This window comes from Catharus ustulatus, chromosome 17 (assembly GCF_009819885.2).
Source record: "Catharus ustulatus isolate bCatUst1 chromosome 17, bCatUst1.pri.v2, whole genome shotgun sequence".
Classification (NCBI taxonomy): domain Eukaryota; kingdom Metazoa; phylum Chordata; class Aves; order Passeriformes; family Turdidae; genus Catharus; species Catharus ustulatus.
Window position 1 is genome coordinate 11,176,806 of NC_046237.1, and position 9,185 is coordinate 11,185,990.

Below are 9,185 nucleotides of genomic sequence, written 5' to 3' on the forward strand. Positions count from 1 at the left end.
CAGAGCACAGCATTAGTGAGAGCTGTCATTTGGTAGTTCCTTTTGGCTAAGTTAAGCCTCCTGGGAGCTGGAGGAGGCATTTCTGTGGGTCAAACTGCACTGTACGTCTTTTGTGACCTTTTGCACATCACTTAATCTCTCTTTTCCCCACTCCTCCGTGTTTGTAAGGCCTTTACTTTGCAGGCATGTTGCAGGGGTGGGGTCTGTTAAAGATTAAGACTCTGTTGAAGCATTGTATGTATAAAAACACAGATAACAATTTCTTTCTCCCCTGAGCTCAAAACTCTGGAAGATGTTGGTAAAAAGACTCAAACTCTAATCTAGTGTAAACTGAAGTGACCTAATGTGTTTTGGTGGATTTAAGTGATAAACATATCTCAAATCACTATGTCAAAGCCTGTTGAACATCTTGCAGTGTGTGGGGATCCCTAATTTGTCAGCAGGACCTCTCAGTAACAGCTGGGTGAGCTGTGGCTGTTTACATCCTTCTCCTGCAGGAGTCATGGGATGATTTAACTTGGTTGACATCTGTTTCCAATAAGGAGGAACTGGGGTTCTTGGGTCCAAGCTGTATGAAGAAAAATAACACTGAAGATTTGGCTCAAGATCCCAAGAGGGTGCAGCAGCAGCAGCTGAGCTCTTGGGTTAATCAAGGCATGTTTTTGAAGTCAGTTTTTTAATATGGAAAGGAAAAAACATAACGGTTGTTTCCCACTTCACAACATCTTTGATTAGCTGGATAGAGAGTTGTGTTACTTGTCAAAGCTTTATAAACTGAAATGGGTGAGTGTCCAGCTTGCCTTAAGGAAAATATCACTCACTGGAGTGCAGAAATGGGAGCCCAAAGGGGTGCTGGCCCCTCAGTTCTTTACAAGACCCAACTGGCCAAAGCTTTCAGAGCCCTGCTCTGGCTGCTGTTTGTCCTGCTTTAAGCAGGAGGTTGGCTGAGGTGGTGACCTGAGGAGCCCCTCACTGTGCTCCTGATGGTGCAGACTGCCCCAGCAGCAGTGCCCTTCCCTGTCTGCAGAGCAAAGGAGCCCCCACCCCTTCAGGGCCTCCTTAAAAATCCCTGTGTGCCTTGCACTGGGATCCTCTCTTTTGGGTAATGAGGTCACTAGGGCATACATGCAGTGCACTCCTAGCTTTTTATATCCTTTAAAAGTTAGAAACTACCATACCTGACCAACAATGTCATGTATTTTAGCTTCATAGGCCTTTTAGGCTTCCAGTTTAGCAAAATATTTTCTCAAATGGGGATGTTATGGTCCATATGCTTCTATTCCAAGCAGTTTAAATGCTTTGGGTTGGAGACATAAAAATATCTTAGTTGTGACATGATGTTTGAGCCTTCCTGCTGTGGATGCAAAATCCATATGGCAACGAGACTTAATTGAAACCTGCTGGAGTTACTTTTCTCCTGCAACATATTATATGAAATATTCCTTATGCAGCTGGCTTGAAAGGACTACCCTTAATTAGATTTTTCTAATCAATTAGTGCTTTTGGAAATTCTGTTCCTTTCCAAGATTCGAGATTTTGGTTTATGTAAAGCACTTCAGTTTGATAAACTATACATCAAGTGCAGCCTGTGTGATTTATTCATTAAACTTTAGGTGTAAGTCATCCACTGCAGAGTTGTTGGCTGGGTGGGTAAGTCCTTCCAGGTGTGCTGTGTAGTGAAAAGCTTGTCTGAAATCAGAACTTGTTGCTTGTTGAGTTGGTTCTCTAAACAGTTTTGAGATTCAGATGCTTGTAATATTTCCTGGTATTTGTTGCTGTTTGGTCAGACCGTTGGGTCAGTTTGCAGGGGAGTGTGTTTTGTGATTGCAATTAAGATTGGAGAAAGAAATACAAAAGCTGATGTAGCTTAAAGCATACTCCCCAAAGCAGATTACTCCAAGAGTCTGGAATGTGTTGGTGGGAGGCTTCAGTTTTACTGAGATGTTGCTCTGTGCATGCAGGAGTCCTTCCCTTCCTAAATAATTGTTTCCATCTGCATAGCTTATTCCATCAGCCCCCAGGGCTGCCAGTGCCTGGACTGCTGAGCTGTTAAAATCTCTGTCTCTTGTAAGAATGAGGATCTTTCTCACTACATATTTTGTGCCAGCTATGTGCAAAGGGAACTTTGCTCTGGTCATACAGAAAAATAACAGGGCAACCCCTACTGGGGACCTTTTAGAACAAACAGTATTCTGGTATTTATTCCCCATACTGTTAAATTATTAGAGGGGAAAGTTTCAGGACCCCTGAATCTTCCTGCATAATGTCTGGCAAGCCCATTATGAGTTCACTAGTTCTCTGAAAGCTGTTTATTTCTAATATAATATGGAATTTTGGTCATCTGTTACAACTTGAATTGAAGGTTGTGGCTTGTGGTTTGTGAGGTGTCCTTGTGAGCATTCACAGTCCCATCATGTGGTGGAGCCTGAGCATAGGAAGTGACAGCAGCCTGCCTGCCCATTACACACTGGTGGTTGAGCAGTAGCAAACTGGGCAGCCTGGGCATGGACAAAGCACTGACAGGAGGCTCTGGCCAGGAGTTATTTTATTTTCCTCAGTTAACTCTGCTTGGGTCACCTAGGGAAATGTGGAAGACATACCACTGTAACTGAGAAACACTGGAAAGGCACAAATCTGGAGTACTGTTCATTCCCTTGCCTCTGCTCTTTTCTCTCTGAATGTTCTCATTTCTGAGTTGGATTTCAAGTGATGAACACTGGAAATAAAGGTGGGATTGCTCGTGTGTAAGCCCTTGAGTGACCAGGAGCCTGGAACTCTTGCAAAGCCCATAGCAGGTGGCCAATGTATAATGGAACTGGAAGGATATCCTCTTTAGGCAACAAATAAATACAGCTTTGTTGATGAAAGTTGTTTTTCTCAGTCAAGGTAAAGCTGGGACAATGTTCCTGTTTGGAAGCAGCGGGGCTGACACAGTGGAAGGAAATCCCTGTGTGTCTCCCAGCGGAAGGTGAGGCATGCAGGGCAGTGTATACATCCCTGCAGCTGATCTCCAGCCCCTTGTTTGGGGCAAACATTCCTCAGTGCTGGCCCCCCTCCAGCCTGTGCACAAGCAGGGTAAAACCAGGTAAAGGTGACAGCTGTATTTAGCTGCAGTGTTTCCTTTGCCTGAGGGGAGAGGAAGGATCCCTTCTGGGAGCAGCCCTTGGAGCCATATCCCTCATCCAGGGGTTCCAGAGTTCACTCACTCCACGTTTCCTACGCTGCCTTGGCGTGAAGCAGGCCAGGATGTTTGCAGCCAGGAAGGGTTTGGAGCAAGCACAGAGTTCCCAGCTCCCTTGGGAGAATCCAAGGCTTGGTGAAACACCAGCACTCACCCTGCAAAAAGCTTTTTTGGAGAGGGGATTTTTGCAAGGCTCATTCTAGCTGTAATAATGTGGTAGGTGGAAGGAAACCTGACTGGGGAGTGCAATTGATAAATAAGATCAAGGAATTCTGCTAGGGTCTGTAAAGGATTAGCATCACCTCATTGCTAACAAAGCAGATGGCAAAGGAAAAACAGTCTTTGTAAAAGTCGAGAAGCTGCTAGATGGGGGTCTATGAATATCATTTAACCCCATAAAAGTTCTTTTTCTGGCACTGGGTCAGGCATCACAGTTCATTTGAATCTCGCAGAGCTCCAGGAGGATGTGCACTGTGAAGCCAGCTTTATTATGTGAGCTCATCAGGTAAAAAAGGTCTCAGTCCCCTCTCAGTGGGATGGTAGTTTGTTAATTCTCTAATTAATTGGTTAATTGACAAATTCCCTGTCTCCCATGCTTATGAGGAAGCTGGCTTCCCATCTGATGGTGAGAATGCTCCTCCCTCCTCCTCCAGCACGGTGCAAGTGTCACAGTGGGCAGCCTGGGAGCCTCAGCAGTGCCGATGTTCTCAGGTCAGCTTGAAAATATTTTGGATAAGGTGATGTATTTACATTTTCTACCATTCCTGTGGCTTCTTCCACTTATTTCTGAAGAGTTTGTCATACCAGAAGCTGCCCAAGAGTTGCTTCTGCAGAGCTGCAAGAACAGCAGTTCTCATCATCTCCTCCCCTTTGGCTCTGCCATATGTGTAGCTGTTGTTTTTGTCCAGTGGCTGCTCCCAGCATAGATCAGGCTGAGCTGTATCAGCATTTTTGGGGCCAAAACATGAGTAGGAGTTGGGTCAGCAACCACAGCCAGGTGATGCCTGTGTCAGAAAACAGCCATTGTACAAAAGTTTGGTTGCTTACACCAGGGTTGAAACATATGTTTCTGAATGTTAGTTGGATTAAAATGTTTATTCATCAAAATTACTACAGCTGTGATATAAAACAAAATTGCTTTAGTTCCTTTCTTGTGTTTTTAGGTTTATTTTTATGGAATCTTCATAGTTTTCAGTTCACCTGTGAGTCCAGGTTGAATTTCTGCTTCTTTCACTTATTTGTTTTGACTGTGGTTTTTCAGTGGCTGATCTCTGTAATATCTTCTTCTGGCCTTGGCACCAGCACTGCATCAGTCTGACCTTGCACACCAGGTGTAAACTGAGCAATAAAAACCTGGCTTGCATCATTTGACACTGATGTCTGAGACTTTGTGTCCCATCTCCTCTCTGGCCCTCCAGTGAGAGCACTGGGTTTTATACAGCAAACAGCATGTGGGGATTTATGGACACTGCTCTAATCCCTGGCTGACCTTTGAGATCATCTTGCACCACCAGCCTCACCTGCCCTGAGCCCTTCCTCTAAATCCTGCACTACAAAGCAGTTTGGGAATGTCTGTAGCCAGCTCCTCCATCCCCTGAGCCAGATCATGTCTGACACCTTCCAGTCCTGATTTTCATGAAGACTCATGCAATTAAACTTGGTCATTAAAACTTTGGAAAACAAGCCCTCTTCTAATGAGTTAACAGGCTCCTGACTACAAATAGCTCTGTGAGAGCTGGGAGCTGTGTTGTGCAATCAGGTCCAGCATCTCAACCAGTTTTGTTCCAGCTGTTGCATCGTTTATAGACAAAACCAGTACAGACAAGCTCTGAGTGGTGACTTCAGAGCCAGGCACCAGCAGAGCAAAAATAGTGGATGCTGACTTTTTTATTTTTTTCACTTCTGAGCCTTTAAACAGCAGTCCATCTCTCTTCTTGAGGACACATGAGCAGTGTGCCCATAAATATAAATTACAGGCCACTTGTAATCTCTCCACACAGAGAAGTTTGGATTCTTCCTGACAGACCTGTTGCTGCTGAGGAGATGACAAAGAGGAACAGAAACCTGTTAGGATAAGTGATGGCACTTTGGAGTACAACAGGACTGTTGCTTATGAGTGGAATAATTGGCACTTAAAATTGCCTGGCTGCTAAATAAGAGCTTCTGCTACTTGACTGTATTAAATCTTCTTTTTATTTTGGAAATAACTGATTGAGCAACCGAGGTCTGCAAAAATTCACCTCCCCTGGAGAGGGGCTGTCCTTCTGTTCCCCTGCTCAGAGCCTGTGGATCTGCCCACGAATGGGCACAGAGGCATTTAATTCCCAATGAACTCCCCATTAACCATGTGTGTGGGGACCTATTTGGTAACTATTTTTCTCTGAATCTTGGAGTATTTAGGTGAGTGGATTTAGGTTTTAATGCAATCATTCAACAAGACAAACTTCAATAAGGGGGGCAGAGGGGAGGGAGGGGGAGTGTCCAGCTGAATTTCTGAAGTAGTTTCAGCTAATCTGACCCAATATAAAAATTTATGAGATTTTAAAAACTATGGTATGATAAAATCTATTCAAACAAACAAGACAACCTCCTAAAGGAAGCATTGCTTTGAAAACTGTATTTGTACTCAGTCCATGCTCAGGTGTTTCACTTTTAATCTCAACAAAGAGCTCAGTTGTGTAGCTATGATCAGGTCACTCCTACTTTTCTCCTCCCCTTGTCTTGCCATCTCCAGCTTATCAGTAGCTATCAGTAGCTGTTGTTGGGTTGTCTCATAACCTTGGTAGCTGCTCTGATTGTGGGGCAGTGCCATGGGCATGACTTCTCCCAGCAGTGGATGTTTGGCATTCTTTGGGCAGCAGCTCCTGTGGGAGGCCCACAAACTGACTCATGGTGAGCTCAGCCCAGCGAGCCCATCCCGCTGCTGAGATTATGCTGCAGGAAATAAACAGGATGACAACCTAATCTATCACATCTTTGGGCTGAGAACTGGGGCACCTCAGTAACAAAGTCCAGTTCTGGCACTCTTCCTATTTGTTGCTCTGTTGCCCCATCCTTTTCCCAGGAGGGAACAGAAATGTGCAAAAATTAAAGTGAGGTTTGTGGAATTGGCTGGGCTGTGATCTTGGGAACTGGAGGTTTTGCATATTCTCCTTGTGTGGAAATTAGGGATGTTCCAAGTGCTCTGTGGAGGTGGTGCTGGGGCTGGGCTGTGCAGTGTGGGGTCAGGATCCCTGTGTGAGCTGGGCTGCTGGGCACTCCCTGCAGCTGGAGAGTGCCTGCTGCTCACTGCTCACCCTGCCTGTCCTGCAGAGTGATGGGTGGCACTGTCACCTGCCTGCAGGGATAATGGGTCCCTGTGCTTGAGGAAGTGAACAAGCAGCTTGCTGCTCATTACTCTGGTGCCTGTAACTCCTTTCTGCCTTCGGTGTCCAGCAAGAGAATTTTTAAAGTTTTTTTTTGCAAGGCAGAGCCCCCTGTAGGTAGCAGGCACGTGTTTGAGCAGGGAGGTAAACGAGGTCATCCTCTGAAACCTGCCAAGGCTACTAATTTTACACAACCTTCAGTACCCAGGAGGCAGAGGCATATTCAATTTACATTAATAAGTAAGTCTTGGTTATTCATCAGAATAAGTGTTTTTGAGTGTTAAGAATAGCTCTGTCTTAATGCTTCCTCCCATTGTTACAGCTCTTCCTTGAGCAGTGGAAATGTTTTGGGTGATTTAAATTACATTTACAGTAGTAATTAAGTTTAAGCAACTTTGCAGTTGACTTATCTGAATATACATCTGTGTCTAAAGAGAGACTTTTTTTCCCTCCCATACCCCACTTCCTTCACTCTCCCAAGGCAGGACATTTTCAAACAGGCTGGGCAGCTGGAGGTACTGACATTTATTGATATTGATTATTGATACTCCAGCTCCCTGGGCATCCTCCCAGCAGGATGACAAATTCCCTCTTGTCTCAGGCACTAAAGCCATGAGTGGGAGCACTCTGTGGGGCCTGAGTGTTGCTGGGGCTGTTCCTTGGCAGCTCTTTGAGAGGTGCTGGTTTCTCTCCCAGCTCAGGGCAGAGCAGAGCCAGATGTGTGCAGGCCCAGCTGCTGCCTTACCCAGACCTGACTGCAGCTCACTCTGTGCCCCAGGCCACAGCCTGGCTGCTGCTCCCTGCCAGGCTGGGAACAAGCTGGGGCTTGGGTAATCTCACCTATTTAGTGACTCCAGAAACTGGAATAATCTCAGTGGGTGTGTGATGGATAGCTAGCACCACTTGAGGATTTTCTTATATGGTGGGATTGAAGGGGGTAAATGATTTTCAGGTTTTCCTAATGCTATGTACCCTCAAAATAAACCTGAGAAAAAGGAATTGCATTTTATGGGTTTGGGTTACATCCAGGTTTTCCCACTCCACACTCTGCTTGCATTCATTTTTCAAGGTAACAAATTAATTTTGAGATGCTTGAAAAATGTGTTTCTGCCATAAGATCTTGCAGTGCAGCCCATGGATGTTTTATTCCAGTTGTCCTGAAGGCTCTGATGCCCAGCTCTGTCAGGCACCATGCAGAGGCAGCTCTCTCAGAGAGTCCCTGCAGTCTTCAGGTCTCCATCCTGCTGAAACTCCTGACTACCCAAAAGCTTGTTGGATGTTTTTTCCACCTCCTTTTGATCCTGAAAAAGTCAGGCCAAGTCATGTCAGTTTGGCAGGATGTGTGGATACCTTCAGAAATAACTTGTGCACTAAAGTGGTGACAGTAACAGTGCTGGGTTTGTTCCCATGATTCATTAGAGCTAATTGGCTGCTGAGAGCATCATATGTCTCTTTGTCTCCATATTTGAGTAAGATTCAGCTGCTGTGATCCAGATCATCTCATCCTAGTGAGCTTGTCTCATCCCTGTGATGCCAGGAAGACTGTCCTGGAGCATGGAACATGCTGGAGAGCTCGAAACCAGAGCTGGAATATTTACCCTGATTCATTCTGATAAAGCAGACTCAGCTGGCCTCTATTCCTCCACCTTTTTTCTCACAAGCACAATCTAGGAGATAAACTTACTGATTACTCCTCTCAAAATACCATAAGGAACTGAAGGCCAGACAGGAGTGAAGATGTGAAAGGCTGTAGTGCAGCTGTTATTATCCACAGAGATCAGAAACTTTCTGCAGTGCTGGAGTACTCTTTGTGTGAGTAATCAAAGCTGAATGTACTCTTAAAGAATTCTGTCTTCATCTGGATGCTTTAAATTTGCCTCAGTTGTGCAACAAGCCTGGCTGAGTTATTACTGCTGCATGAGAAACCTGAGGATGAAACTGCCTGGTACGAGTGTCTGGCAGCCTCTGCCTGTAAATTGACCCATTAAAAAGGATGATCAGCTGGCTGCTGAAGTTATTAAAAGAAATTTAATGACAAGGAACACCGTGGAGAGACAAAAGAAATATAGTTATGGGCTGTGGTGCCCATCAACTTGCAGTGCTGGCAGGTTAGAGGTGATTTTATGTCCAGCAGGAGGAATGGCCTGAAAGCCAGCCCCTTGTTCCAGGGCAAGGTGTGCTCCATGGGGAGTGGTTTGGAAAGGCTGAGTGCTCTCTGAAGAGAAAAAAATGCTTTTCAAAGTTTGTAAAAACAGAAGGCAAAGAGCATCCACATCTTCTCTTGCAGATGTTTTTGTTGTCATCCCTCCTTGCTCTCCCCTCCCATGTCTCACATCCTGAGCAGTGTGTGTGGCCACACATGATGGTGACACTTCTGCAGCAGCTGTAGCCTGTGTAGCTGCATAAAAGGATGAAAAAATCTTTAATTTGCTTTCTGCAGCTTCCTACAGTCATCATTCGTGGATGAATTTTTATGATTGGATACTAGGAAGAAATTCCTCCCTGTGAGGTGCTGAGGCCCTGGCGCAGGGTGCCCAGAGCAGCTGTGGCTGCCCCTGGATCCCTGGCAGTGTCCCAGACCAGGCTGGACAGGGCTTGGAGCACCTGGGACAGTGGAAGGTGACCCTGCCATGGCAGGG